Genomic DNA, 15402 nt, shown 5'->3' with positions numbered 1-15402 from the left:
TGGGCAGGTCATTGTTGTTGACATAAATGTATAGCTTACCAGTATGGTTAATATGAAGATGATATCTATTTGCATGTAAAGTTTGTTAGATATAGGCCTTATTATTTCATAGCTTTGCCTAAGGTGGTGTATTATTTGTGGTCAGTTTTAAAGTGATATTAGTCATGTGTCATTTTTCTTAGTGTTTTGCAGTTTTTATTAAATGGAATATGTGATGAAATTGCAGCATCTTTTGTGTGAATGTGAAAAAGACCCTGTATTTATTTTGTACATGCAATACCTTTTGTTGTTTTGTCTGTTTCTAGTCAAAAGAGGCTTTGTTGTCATTACAAAATGAAGATGTGGGATTGGACAGTTTCTGAGGGCCTTCCTAGGACTAATACTCAAAGCAAGGAAGAGAGTGGGTAGAATTTCTAGATGGTAAAGATGGTAGGAAGTGTCAGTGAAGTGTCAGCTTAAGTTGAATCATATTTTGGACTTTCTGCAAGCCAAGACAAAAAGCAATGGCTGAAAAATTAACTGCTTATCATGTTACATCAGAGAGAAACTTTTTCTTAATCATGCTCTGAGATACATTTTTAGTGAATCTTTTTTATATTTAGGGCTACTAAAAAGCCCAACGGACAGTGAGTTTTATAGTCAGCACAGAAGTTTTCTTTATGTGACTGTACTGAGCACTGATAAAAGCTGAACTCCTTGTTTTGTGGAGGCCCCTCTATGGGAATTGAGGAGTGTAACTTTCTGGATTAGAATTATATAATGTTTAGAGGCTGATCTGGAAAATTATGCGGTTTGCTCATTTTAAACATTTTCAGCATTGTTACTCCTTACTATATATGAAGCACTACGTTTTCCAAGCATCATCTCATTTAGCAGCCTGGCAGCACTGTTGCAGAGGCAATTTGAGGTGAAGGCAATTGAGCGTGCCTCCCAGGCAGCACAGCTATGGAGTGGTAGGTCTCTAAGCACGGGGTCCTTAGTTATTAAGGCCCGTTAACAGGGTCTGCTGCTGAGGCTCATGGGTTACTGTTATGTGAACTGAAGTTTTAAACATTTGTAGATAAAAACAAAATGTCGCAGTAAAGGAGTGTGCTCCAGCCTTTAAAAGCAGTACATTAACTGTTACCTTGTGCCTACATGAATAAATTTTTTTTTATTGCTTTAAAATTTGATCTGTTTGCAGAGGACTGGCCCATCATCACGTGTCTTTTCTTCCCTCTTGCCTGGGGTTTGGTGGAGGAATGGGGACCGTAAAGTGACAGTCTCCATGCTCAGCTGAGTGTTGAAACTAGGACCGTTCATTTCTGAAGCCAGGGTGCTGGTTCCTATTGATTAAGCCTTTGTTGCACTCTCCATCTGGACATGCTAGGGTGTGAGATGGTGGACTGGGGACACATTAGAATCATTACCATAGTGACACTAAATTGTTTCCATCCTTTGTCGTTTGGCTGAGAAAGGTTGTGAACAGTTAGTCTCTTCTTTGTATGATATTCTGGTATCTTTAGTCAACCTATCTAGTACCTGTAATGTACTAATACCCAGATGTACAAAAAGTTAAGTCATGGTTACATCCTTAAGGAGTTTACTGTGTAGTTAGGAAAATAAAATAGAACTGTTAAAAAGTAGGAGAGCAGTATAGAGATGAAGCAGTAAATGATTAATTGCTAAATTGAGTAGAATTGATGAGAAGTTCTGGAGGAAGTCAAAAGAGAAAGTGTCCACTGGGCCATAGTATCTTTATTACACTTTCTGTAGATATTTGATATATAACTGGGAAGGATAGAGGTAATTCTAAATGTAATTTGGAAAGGTTTAGATAACCAGGATTTTAATAGATGCTATGGATTCACATTATTTTTGCAGTACACATGAGCTAAGAAGTACAGTTTTATCCATGAACTTCAGTTATGTCTAGTTGGTCTTATGTGTTAGTTATGAGATCTGTTTCAGATGTCTATCATTGGTTTTTAATGGGGTATAATGGTAGATATTTGGAGTCACTCTTTGCTGTCTTCATCCAAAGTGGTACTGCCCACCCATAATAGCTCTGGTTCCCCAAATTCCTTTTTCACCAGTTCCTACTTAGCACTCAGCACCTCCTTTTCTTTCATTCAGTCAGAAATGTTAACGCCAGTAATAGCAGGAGCCGTTAATATTTTGTACCAGGCTTTGTACTAAGCATATTGTATGCTACACTACCCTTTTGGTTCAATGTGTAAGTAAACTTTGCCATCACAGAAGTGAATTTATGGTCTAAATTATTTACAGGATGTGTTGAGGGACTCAATCCTTTCCTGGTATTTCAGATCAAAAATCTTGATTTAGTTTAAAGGTCAGGCTTTTAAGTTCTGATTGCTGTGGTTAGAGTTTTTCCGGCTTGTCTACGTTATAGACTATGGCCAAGCCAATAACTTGAGACACTATTAAGAGAGTTTGAAGAAGGAGGGTCAAGCCCCTTTAGACTTGCTGGTTTCAGGGAGAGTGTGCAAGTAATTCCTTCACAAGCCCAATAGAAATTTTTTTCCCAGGGGTTTTTGGTTTCCTTTTCTTTGTTTGCTTTTGGTCTTTGCTCTGGTACTTGCTCTTCTCCCTCATCCCAAGCTCTGTCTTTGTGGACATTCAGTAATCTTTAGAATATTTAAAGATGTTTAAAGTTGCACGTATATGTTTTAAACACAAATGGTATGTTTATTTTTCTATCAGTTTTGTAGATGAAATGACAGTCACTGCTGTGAGGTCGGTTGGACAAGTGAGTCTACATACTTTCTGTATCCCAAAAGGCAAGAGAGTGGAAGTTTTTTTGTTTTTGTTTCTAACTTAGTTAACTGTTTTGGTGACGTTTTAAGGAATTTTGGATCTAGTTTTGATAGTTTTAAAAGTTTTTTTTGAAAGCTTATCCCTGGGACTTCCCTGGTGGCGCAGTGGTTAAGAATCTGCCTGCCAATGCAGGGGACACAGGTTTGAGCCCTGGTCCGGGAAGATCCCACATGCCGCGGAGCAGCTAAGCCCATGCGCCACAACTACTGAGCCTGCATGCCACCTACTGAAGCCCGCGCGCCTAGAGCCGGTGCTCCACAACAAGCGCAGCAAGAGAAGCCACTGCAATGAGAAGCCAGCGCACCGCAACAAAGAGTAGCCCCTGCTCGCCGCAACTAGAGAAAGCCCGCGCATAGCAACGAAGACCCAACACAGCCAAACATAAATAAATAAATTAAAAAAAAAAAAAAAAAGCTTATCCCTTTTCTGTCTTTAGTGTGCCATTTTTTTTTATTTAGTTGAAAGCAAATTTAATTTTTGTCCTTATTGTTATTTGCTAGGTATAAAATTTCTGGTTGGGAATAATTTTTCTTCAAAATTTTGAAGGCATTGCATCATCACATAGCTTCCAGTATTTCTTTTAAGGAGTTCAGTGCCATTTTGACTCCTGATCCTTTTAACTTGACCTACCTTCCCCCCTCCGCCTCCCCCCCACCCCCCCAAAGAAAAAGCGCTTTGAGAGTCTTTCCTCAGTCCATGGTGCTGAGAAATTTCATGTTGATGTGCCTTTATGTAGTAGGTCCTTTTCTCATTCATTGTATTTTGGGCCCCAAACACTTGGTAGGTGCCTTTATTCTGGAAGCTCCTATCATTCCAGGAAATTTTGTTACACATTTTTCTCTCATCCATTTTCTCATTTTTCTTTTTTTTGGAACTCCTAGTAGTTGGATGTTTGACACCTCCATTGCCACTCTGATTTACTTATCTTTCCTCCCTTTATTGTCTATCACTTTGACTTTTTGTTTTATATTATGCCGAAGATTTTTTCTCTCCCGTTGGGCCAGTTTCTCGGGAAAGGAATCCTGGAAGTTAAGAGTGTGGCTGCAAGCATTCTGGGATGGGAGCTGGTGGACTCATTTCAGCAAACAGCTTTCACTGCTTCCAGTGTCCCCATTCCTGCCTGGCCAGGTATCCCCAGGCTGTTATTCTGGTTGAATTTCTGTAAGTAACGGACAGTTCAGTCAGGGTCTGGGAGGGGCAGCCTCAGGCCTATAGGGTGGGGATCTTAACTGCTCCTTATGTGAACTTCCTGTTTGGGGTCACCCCCAGGCTTCACAGGTACCTGGTGCCTCCAGTTTCTAAGAGTTGGTCTGTTCCTCTTTGCCCACCCTGTAGACTTTAGGTTTCAATTTTCTCTTGTCTGCTAAGTCATTTGCCACTTGCTCTATATGATTTCCAGCTTCCAAAAATGTTGTAGGCATCTCTTGCTTGAGTGCTCTAGCCTTCTCTCTTTCTCTTTGTCCTTGTAACTTTAAAATTCACTTGTCGTTTTAGGGGGGTTGTAGGAGGTGGTGGAGATAACTCATGTTTAACTAGAAGTCCTACACAAGAAAATTATTCCTTTTTTTTTTTTTTAAATTAATTTATTTATGGCTGTGTTGGGTCTTCGTTTCTGTGCGAGGGCTTTCTCTAGTTGTGGCAAGGGGGAGCCACTCTTCATCACGGTGCGCGGGCCTCTCACTATCACGGCCTCTCTTGTTGCGGAGCACAGGCTCCAGACGCGCAAGCTCAGTAATTGTGGCTCACGGGCTTAGCTGCTCCGCGGCATGTGGGATCTTCCCAGACCAGGGCTCGAACCCGTGTCCCCTGCATTAGCAGGCAGATTCTCAACCACTGCGCCACCAGGGAAGCCCAAGAAAATTATTTATGTTTATTCTGGATACACTGGTTCTCCATACCTGTTGTCTTAGTCTGCTTGGGTTGCTGTAACAAAATACCATAAACTGGTACATTTATTTTTCACAATTCTGGAGGCTGGAAGTCTGAGATCAGGGTGCCATAATGGTTGGGTTCTGGTGAAAACCTGCTTCTTGGCTTGTAGATGACAGCCTTGTTGTTGTATTCTCTTGTCCTGTCTCTTCTCTTTTTTTATTTTTAAAATTTAATTTAACTTAATTTAATTTTTTACTGAAGTATGATTTACAATGTTGTGTTAGTTTTTGGTGTACAGCAAAGTGATTCAGTTATATACGTACGTTCTTTTTCAGATTCTTTTCCATTATGGTTTATTACGGGATATTGAATATAGTTGATCACAGGAAGGCGGTATATAGTTTATTTTTGCAGTTGTATTTTGACTAGCAGACTGCTCTAGCACTATCGACTGTGTAGATGATATGTAAGAAAAATAATTTAAAATCTTAGAATCTTCTTGGCTTCTCGAGGTGTTCTGGAGACCTTTAGCTTTTTTAGTTGTGTAAGAGCCATTTTTTTTGTTTACTAGATAAATATTTATAAATGTTTTCACCGAGATGATGCCACCTTTTTTGAGATGATGAGTCTCAACACCCTTCAAGGCCCATTTCAAAATCCTGACTCCCCTGAAGCCCTGGCCCTCACTGACTCTTCCAACCCAAAATGAATTCTGCCTTCTCTTAGTAATTTGGTTATAGCACTCATCTTGGCAGCTAGTTTAGTGTTTTATTTTTTATTTGTTTTCCTGTGTATATCCTTTGTTTTTACAAGTAGATTGTACACTACTTGAGATGTGTGCATTGTATCAGCTTTTCTTTCTTCCTCAGGCTTCCTAAGGGGGGAGATGGCACAGTTTTCTGTAGCTGTGGCTCATGATTAGGGGCAGCATTCCCAAGTATGTAGAAACCCCCTCAGGTGGTGCCACCGTTCGTCTCCTCTCCCTCCCCAGTGTATTTTATAGTGCAGCTTATTTCCTGTAATACTTAATTCTGGGCATTCAGGAAGTATTTGTTGATAGAATTGGACCCATGGCAAGTGTGATATGATGATAAGAATAGAGGCTGGGAGAGGTTTTGTCTCCTTCTCTCTCTCTGTCACGTCTTAATTGAGTAATTACAGGTAAATCAACCTCTTGTAGTCTTCTGTTTTCTCATTGAAAACAAAGAGACTATTATATCAAGGACTTGATATTAAATGAAAAAAATCTGTATGATTGTTTTTCTGAGATCAAATAAAAGTTAAGAAATATCAAATTAAGTACAATTCTGTGTTGGTGCCAGTTTCTAAGAAAGCTTTCACAGTCCGTGGGTTAGGGAGAAAATTTTTTTATTTAGATTTGTCTTTTCTACTTTATAAATTTGAAATTTATCTTTTAATGAAATATTGGTAGTTCTAGTTTGTTGCTTTTTCTAAATCTTGGCAAGATAAAAAGTTGGCAACCTTATGTTTATTCTTATAATTTGAAGGAAATTTTATTTATCTGTTGTCTAGGAGTCAGAATGTGCTTTATGCCTTAAAACCTGTGACACCCCAGTTGGGGGACAGGTTTCTATATATTTATTTGTTAGACTAAGCTTGTTAATGTTCCTTTTCAAAGTTTCTATCTTTACTGATATTTTGTCTGCTTGAACTATCAGTTTCTGATAGAAGTGTATTAAATTTCTCATTGGAGTTGACATTTTCTCAAATGGTCAGTTTTTACTAGATATATTTTTGAGGTTATGGTATTAGGAACATTCAAATTCTTGCATGTTAAATGTTCTTGGTGGATTATTCCTTTTAATGTTATGTGGTGTCTCTCTTATTCTTATTAATACTTCCTTTTCCTTCACTCTGTTAATATTTGACTTTTAATATGTGCGATGAACCATTTGAATAAGTAGATTTATTTCTACTGTCTGAATTTCGTTTTTTCTGAATCTTTTATTTTGCTGCTTTTTTTTCCTTCTGTTAAGATTCCTAGTTTTCTGCATTTCCTTCCTTTTTTCCTCCTCTTTTGATTGGAAGCCATAGATTGTATTTCTGTTCTTTTAGTGGTTACTATTAAGCTTTTCAGCCACAGTGTTCTAACAAAACCATGAGCCTAACTCCAACTTACAGGATGAACCCAGTCTTCCACTAGGGAGCACTTTGAGCATCATTTCCCTTCTGTGGAGATGTTTATCTTTTATTTGATCTCAGCTTTGTCTTTTGGTTTTCTCTTTTACGGTTGTCTTTCATGGCTGTATATATAGAGTGGAAGAGGTTTTCCAGAGTGAGCACAGTATACCAACTCTACTCCAGCCATTCTTCCATCCCGCCATCCCACTGATTTGCATACCTGCACATAATACTCAGTCAATATTTGTTAATTGATACATATCTTATATCAGTACGTCGTGTTCCTTCTGTTTGTTTTAGTTTTATTCACTTTACTTTTTTCAGCTTTAGATGGAAAGGAAAGTGGAGGGAACTGTCCCACCCAAACCTATGGAAGACCTTTTCACTGACTACCCACATCGAACTTGATGGAGTGCTCAGTGCTAAGAGAAGAAAGGAGGTGTAGAGAATTTAGTCTGGGACAAAGCAACTTTAGAGTCCTACTGTGAATTGATAATATTTATTGATAGTAATCTCATTGTAGGCTGGTTCCATTTTGTTAGGTTTGTTAACTGTTTTGCTCTGTAAACACTACAGATGCCAATTTTTTTTTTGAGGGAACAAGGAGAGCTACACTGTACGTAGCTATGTTGTAGCTAGATGATGGTGGCTGAGTTTTGCAAGCATTGCTGTTCTGACCTAATGTTTGCTAGGACAGTCTGAGATGGCGGTGATTACAGGAGTGCCGCTCCACCATCTTTCTTTTTCAGGAGGTTGAAGTTAGTTATGAAGAGAGGATTAAACCAATAAACTTGTTAGTGCCTGATGCTGAAATATTGAGAATATTGTATCTATGACTGGGAAGTGATTTTCAGGTTAAAAAACCCCCCCCAAAACAACCCCAAACCAGGGGAAAATACTAGCAGCCTGGGGATGATAATTAGGGATTGGCAGATAGATGGGCTAATGTCCTTTATATTCATTCCCAGGCTTAGCTCTCTAACATCATTCTCCACACGCTATCTAAAAGCACCATGTTTTGTGTGTGTGTGTTTGTTTTTTTTTTAAGTGGTTGGCAGATACAGAGTGGGGATTGAGATGGGATGAGAGCCCTCTCTATTAGTAATGTCAATCTGTAAATCAGAGACTGCCTGTTGAATCTACTTCTATTGGGTTGAGTATTTATTGTAAGGTGAAGAATTGGAAACATTTACTGGTGGATCCCATTTATTGGTGGTGGGGGAAGCCAACCCTTTGCTATGGTTGCTGTGTTGCCAGAGGGGAGACATTTGTGTTTTTTTGTGCGCCATAGTGATAAAAACAAAAGGGATCTTGTAAGCCCTTAAATTTGACTGTGGTGGTTTGTAGGTTTGACCTTTTTTTGATGACTTCGATTTGGATCTCTGAATTAGAGACCCAGTGTTAAGAACCCCAGTAGGTGCAGATTTCAAAGAAGCCATTAATTTGATACAGCTTTCCGACCCCCTCTGGGTACACTGATGATCATGCTCCAGCTAAGAAGCAAGGTTGTTGGACAATTAGATTGTAGAGCCCACTTGGTTAGTCTGGCTTTGTGGGAATAAAGATGCCCAGGAAGGTCTGCTTATACTGTAGAAGGGAAATATTGAAATCTATTGCTGTCTCCTAAAAGTAGATGATTTTGAATCATAGTTAAAGATCTTTAATTTTTCTACTTAAAGGAATGAAAATGCTGTTGCCATGTTACTTGGATTAAAAAAATTGTCTGCTATAGATACATGTTAACAATATAATTTTAGGCAGAGTAAGATTGTTTGTTTATGGCATTTATCTTTTTAATCCCTGTTTATCTTTTTAATCCCAGTAAGAAAATAGGGAAATCAGTTTTGTTTAGATAAAGAAAAAAGAGGAAAGGTAGTTTGTCGCTACTGAGCTCTACCTTTTGGAGGGAGTGGCCTTCTCTGTGCTAGGCCCCCTCCACGGTTTGGGACTACTACTTCCGGGAGCTTAGATTTCAGATCAATGTCCTCTGGTTTCCCAAGACCTTACTAGAAAGAATGGCCTGTTTGTGTTCCATGTTTAGTGTGTCCCAAACAGTGTTCACTTCAGTTTGAAAAACACAGGATTAAGCGTAAACATGTTTCTTTATTTTAGGACTTATCAGAATCTAATAGAGGTATGTGGATTGTGAATTTCTAAGAGGGGGCTATCCTAAGCAACATTTCCAAAACTTGAAATAGTAGGGTTATTAATATCTCCCTAAATGGACTATTAATCTTGTGACTGTTTTAAGCAGTCCTTACATGTATTCGTGGTATTTTAGAGTAGTGATTTCCGAACTTAGTTGATCATCAGCATCACTTTGGGTTGCTTAGAAATTTTTTTTTAAAATTTTGAGTTGATAATATGTGATTCAAATTCAAAAAGTGTACATTGGCACTCAGTGAAAAGCTTCCCTCCCTGCTCTGTTTCCTAGCTGCCTACTTCCTATCCTCATAGGTGACTAAATGTTATTCCTTCCAGAGACATTTTATGAATGTGCCATTATTTAGCCAGAATATAAATTACTGAGTCTTGTATTTGGAGATTTCTGATTTAGTAGGTTTGGGTGGGGTCTGGTAATATGTCTTTTAAAATATTCCTTAGACAGTGGATGATTAGCCAGGTTTAGACACTGTTATTTCAGATGGTACACATTACTTTTGCATGTGACATATTATTCAATTCTTAAAACAACTCTGTGAAGCAGATATGGTAAGCACCATTTTTGGCAGAGGTGGAAACATGAGAGCAGGAGATGTTAAATGACCTATTCAAGGTCACGCTCCTTTTTTAATGGGGGAGCTGAGACTCAAAAAAAAACCCAGGGTTCTTTTGGGTATCTAGGTAGAACGTGGTTGGCACTAACTTTGCCTTTTCGTGGCTACAATGCTGATGATTGGCTAAACAACCGAAAAAAAAAAAAGAAACCCCAAACAAATAAAAAATTAATATGGCTATTTATGTCCAATTCTTCCTATTTTGGCACAGCATTAAATGTTGGAATATTTTGTTGCATTACTTGCCAATAGATGTCCAGTAATTAGACTTTCTCTAGTTTGCATTTTAAGGTGCTTAGCCAGTTAGACTCATGTTATCAGTTTCAGGCACTTATACAGGCGAGTTGCACACAGACTTTTATCTGTACTTTTGCTTCCTGATGAGCTCACTTTCTCTCTTCCCTTTGCTTCCAGCTTCCTTTTGGCCCCTTCAGTACATTTCCTTAACACCAACCCAGATTAAGCCATGGAGGAGGGAGGGGTGGAGGGAGGAACAAGACTGTCCTCTAAGTGGAGGGACTGGGAGAGTATCCCCAGCTGTAAAGTACCGAGTGATTTCCTTGTCTGTCTGGTAAACTCTTTCTGGGGATGATTCTCAAAGAAAGTTAAAGAATTCTTCTTAGTATTGTAGGACCATTTGATTTGGGGTAGAACCTCCGTGGGGTTATTTTGTAGGACAATATTCCTTTGGTGTGTTTTAAAAAACCTAGTCTCATAATATTGGTTTCATAGCAGAACAGCTAAAAATCTTTAAGAATGACTATGAAAAGAATAAAAAAGCTGCAGATCCACCATTTTGAAGCAGTGTAGGACTTAGAGCAGGGACATGAATGCCCATTCATTTGTTCAGCCACCCATCCATCAGCTGGCAGGTGCTGGGGATTTAGAAATTAGTAAAACCCGGTTCTTGCCTTCATAGAGTTTGTCAAGCCGTGAAAGAGACAAATATTTCATCAAACAAGTAGTTACAGCATAAGTACTGTGGAAGGAAGTATGACCCAGGGGACTCAGAGAAATGCCTAGTTTAGCCTGGAGTGAAAGGTGAGTTAATGTTTCCAACAAGTTCTCTCAGCCTGCCCTCCAGGGGCTAGTAGCTGTAGACCTGTAGAAGGCAGCGGGGTATAGTTTATTCTAGGCTGAAGGAGTAGATAGGTGTGTACAAAAAAAATAAAATAAAGAGCTCCCTGGTGGTCTAGTGGTTGGGATTCAGTGCTTTTGCTGCTGTGGCCTGGGTTCAGTCCCTTGTTTGGGGAACTAAGATCCAGCAAGCTGCGAGGCGTGTCCTCCCGCCCCCCCCCCCAAATAGTACTTTGTGAGTATAATCTAGTGAAGGACTTGGGAGAGTATAGTGATATTTGGGGTATAGAGTGCCCAGGAAGAGTGAGGAGATGAGATTGGAGGTAGTAGGGGCAAGAAGAGAAGGAATCTCTCACTCTTGTGAAATAACAACCCATGCGCAAAATACACAGAGTTAGAGTGCGTCTGCGGATTTCTGGTTCCAAGAATTCCCAGACTTAGCTGTCATTCTCTGGTTCCTCGGGTTCCTACAAGACCTCCAGATTCAAATTGGGCCCTATTTAGTTTGGCAACCGGTTCAAGCTAGAACTTGGCAGATTTGAAGCAGCAGTATATAGAGCAAGCTATCCAAAGATGAAAAATATAGTTCAGTAATAATGCTAATGGCTGCCATTTATTGAGTGTTTAAGTGCTTGGCTCTTTCCAAGGTACATTACAAAATTACCTTTAATCCTTATAGCAGCCCTACCAGACAAGTGGTTTTATCTCCATTTAACAGACCAAGATACCTTCCAAGCTCTGGGAGGTTAAAGTAAGCTTGCCCAAGGTTACAGAGCCAATTAATGGAAGGGATGGAATTGAACCCAGGTTTGTTAGTCTGACACCACAGCCCATTCTTTTCCCACTCCACCGTGCTGCCCCTCACAGGACTACAGGGCGGCTCCCAGGGCAGATGGAATGGCAGCTCAGGAATGTAAAATGACCATTTCAGAGGCAGTAAAAACTGCCGTTTCAGCTTCAATGTTAAAAGGGCAACAAGAAGCCATCCCAGTATCTGTCATTTAAAGAAGCTTTCCTGAATCTAATGGCATCAAGATCCTTGGTCAGGAACCTAACCTCCTAATTGTCTTGTTTTATGGAAAAATCAGATTTCATCACAGGTATTTTCAGTTTAGAGTTCTATCTCAAGGACTGAATACCTTGCCAAATGGTAGCATTTATATTACAAAGTGTGTCAGTTATCTCATGAGACCTCTGATTTGTAGGTAGAGTTGAAATTGGGTTTGTAACAATTTGTGAATACATTATCTGCGTTTGGCAGATATTTTAACGAATGATGTTGCAGATATTCAGAATGTGGCTATGGCCTAAGGGTGAAGAAAAACCAAGACCTTTCTCTTGAAATTTTGGCTGGATGCTACACTTTTTGGACAGGAGCACTAAAGGAAGTCTTCTCACCCTGTTAGCACACAAGTTAACCAAGTTTGAGTCTTGTACGTATGTATAGTCTTACTGTTAAGCAATTGAAATTAGATGAGACAGAAATACTTAGGAAATTACCAAGAAGAATTAATGTATAAAGGCCATATCTTTTATCTTTTCCTACTGAATTTCTTGTCCATTTGGCATGTGTATTTTCCTTTTCCTGTTTTGAATGGAACTGAAAATAACACAGTTGGTTTTGCTTTAAAGGAAAATGACTCATTTTCTTGTGTTCAGCATTTAGTTTCTCAGAGATGTGTTTATCTTTCAAATGGCACAGTAGTTTGGGATTTTGGTCTCTTTTTCATTTTATTATGAAAGATGTTATTTTTGGCACTATATAGGAATTTCTAACCAGAATATTTTCTGTGTTAAGGGAAGAAATTATTTGTAAGTATAATGTCTTTTTCTCTATGATAGTTGCAGAGTGTTTCTATAACATGAATTTTCTCATCTTAGTTTTATAGAAATCTCTGAGCAGTTTCAACTGAAAACCATTTTAGGAGAAGAATTAAAAGAATTTCCCATTTAAAATTTGTATCATTTTCTCAGTTTACAGTATTTATTTAGAAACTTCTCTTTTTTTTGGTCTTGAATGTATCTTGAAGCTGAATGTCCTGTATTATTTATTTAGGGTAAAAAGAACACGTTTTATAAACTGGTATTTGTTCTCTCCATAGCACAAAGTATGTATAAGTCCTACCTATAACTGGTTATTCGGGAAGCTGACAGATGGGTTTTTTCCTCTACAAAAGCCATCATTGTGTGACTTGGGGTCTTTTAAAAGTAAAGTCAGATGTTTGCTACCTGGCACCATTTTTTCTTGGGTGGGCAAAAAAGTGAGAAATTGTCAAGTCAAATTTAAAGAAATAAAATGTGGTTAAGACTTACGTCTAAGCAAAGATTTATTAGGGATCAACTTACAAGCTGAGATTTGCATTATAAAACTGAGCAGATTACTCTTCACCAAGGAAATATCCTTTTTTAGAGGGTGGGAGGAATAATCTTCTGTATCAGTGGTCTCAAACTCAAATGCCTACAGGTGCTGGGCAGGTAAGGGCACCTCTAGTCACCACTAGGCAATATAAGCTTGGTTGCTAGATCTCATTTTTCAAGAGAAGCTAGAAATCTGAAAATCTGTCTGAAATTTTCCAGTTTTACATGTTGGCCAAGAATCTTTAACAATCTTTTAAAAATTTAAAATGCCATGTGATTCAGTATCATGTGTACATCTGTAGGCTGGCAGTTTGTGACTTCTCCTTAAGGCTCCCCCCTCACCCCTTTTAGTAATTGACTATAGCTTTTGCATATAAATCTTAAAGAGGTTCTTTCTGATCCTTGCCTCTACTGCCTCCCCCTCCCCTATTGAAATGATAAACATTTAGTTCCTCATGGGTACTAATACTATCAGGAAGGCAGGATTAAAATTTTCATATGCTTTATGCTATGTTATGCTACATTGCTGTACCATTTTACATCTAAAGAGAATCGTGCATGGGTAAATTTATTCAGAGTGCAAGACAGACCAGTGGGTTTTAGTATTAACAGTATTAAGAGTTCATTAATAGGGTTTCAGATGCTCCATTCTAACCAACCTTTTAGAAACCATCACTTGTTGAGTTTTGGTGGAGTGATTTTTTTCTTCTCTGGGTGTGTTGTCTAAATAACTATATTGCTTCTCTCATTAGCCACCCTCCCCCCATCCCCGATTCCTGAGAAATCCTGAAGTTGGGAACCCATGATAAGGGTTAAATTCACATAGAAGCAGTACAAAATGGATTTTTAAAACTGTATCTGAAAATTGAATGTCTTGAAGTTAAATTTCAGACCTACAGTGAGAGTCTTTCATAATCACACAGATGAAGGGAATCACCCCTAATCTGCTGGTGCTTCTTGTTTGGGGCAAGGCAACCCTAATCCCTCTAGGCTCTTCCCAGCCATCCTCAGACCGATGGGTCAAGGTAGCTGCTAATATTTTAAGTCACAACACAGAGTGGGTAGGTGGGCTGAAAGCCTTTATCTCGTCCACACATAAACAAATCCACAGTGCAGCATGAGGAGGAGACTCAGTTGACTTCTTCCATTTTACACCCAAGACGCCCTCAAGGGCCTCCACTTTGAGCATATCTTAGGTGGCTTGCTCCAGGACTGTGCGAAAAGGGATTTGGGGTTGGGATGCCCACTGTAGTGGATTGAATAAGCTAGCTTCAGGCCTTCAGTTTGCTGGTGGGGGTGGGAATGTGCCTGGCACAAGTAAATGACCATCTCAGAATGCCCTCTGCAACTTTGCCCAAAGTACATCCTTTTCTCACATTACAGTGGCTGCCAGGCAGGACCATCATGTGATAGCTTGAATTTATTGTTATTGTTGATGATGTGGATAGTTGGCATGCTAGGAATGATTTCAGAGGGGGCAATATATATAGTGTGGTGCAGTAGTTTGTATAAAAGAACAGTGTTGTGGACGGACTCCCTATACTCAGGAACGTGCATGGACGATATAGTGGGAAGACAATGTTCTGTGGTTGGAGGTGGTTTTGGCGCCTCTCTCTGCCATCTATTTAATAACATAGTCTTTGCTCCAAGAGGGGGAAAAAAAAGTGCCCTTTGATTGCTTCTTCAGTTTTAAGTTTTAGATAGTTTGCTTTTGGAGAAATGCCAGAAATATTCCTACAGTATTTCTTCTTCTGCAAGAAGGAAATCTGGGTACATTTGCATTTTGGCAATACCTGCCTTCTCTGACATGGATGACAAGAGGTGATCTTTAAGACATTTTCTGCGGGAGTCTGTGAATTAGTGTTGTAGGTAACCTTTCAGTGACTGGCTGTTGTTTCTTTGGATTATTAAGCCCTGTACTCCAAAATGGATCTGTAACAGTTTTATTCCACGGATGGTTATCTAGAGAGTAGAGTGAGGTCACTTTAAAGGTAGTTTGCTAATATGATTATTGGTGAGTGGTGAGTTATTAAATGTTTTCGCTGTGTTAACTAGTCTGCTTATAAGATTTATATGGGCGACTATCCTAAAAGAAATCTGTATATTCACACTTTTCTTGCTTGTTCTAAACTTCAATTTGAGGTGGAAGACCTAAGGAGTAGTTTTGTTGAGTTTAAGGTCAGGAATCTTTTCTGTCTCTGAAATGTAACAAGTGTTATTGTACATTTTTCACTGTTGGAACTGTTATCTAAAGAAGTGGAAGAGTGGGGAAATACTTGGTAAGTTTTATCTCTTCTTTGCTTAAAGTCTGAAGCTAGTTCAGATTGAAACACAAATGACCGTAGAATGTCAAGTAGAC

General features: G+C 39.0%; 1 protein-coding gene across 5 annotated transcripts in view; it reads left to right on the top strand.

The window, feature by feature from the left end:
• The window catches only part of UBR5 (ubiquitin protein ligase E3 component n-recognin 5), a 142054-nt gene that overhangs the window by 19690 nt on the left and 106962 nt on the right, over positions 1–15402 (top strand). The gene's annotated exons all lie outside the window — the stretch shown is intronic.

Source organism: Eubalaena glacialis, chromosome 17 (assembly GCF_028564815.1).
Source record: "Eubalaena glacialis isolate mEubGla1 chromosome 17, mEubGla1.1.hap2.+ XY, whole genome shotgun sequence".
Lineage (NCBI taxonomy): Eukaryota > Metazoa > Chordata > Mammalia > Artiodactyla > Balaenidae > Eubalaena > Eubalaena glacialis.
This window is presented reverse-complemented; position numbering and strand designations above follow the sequence as displayed.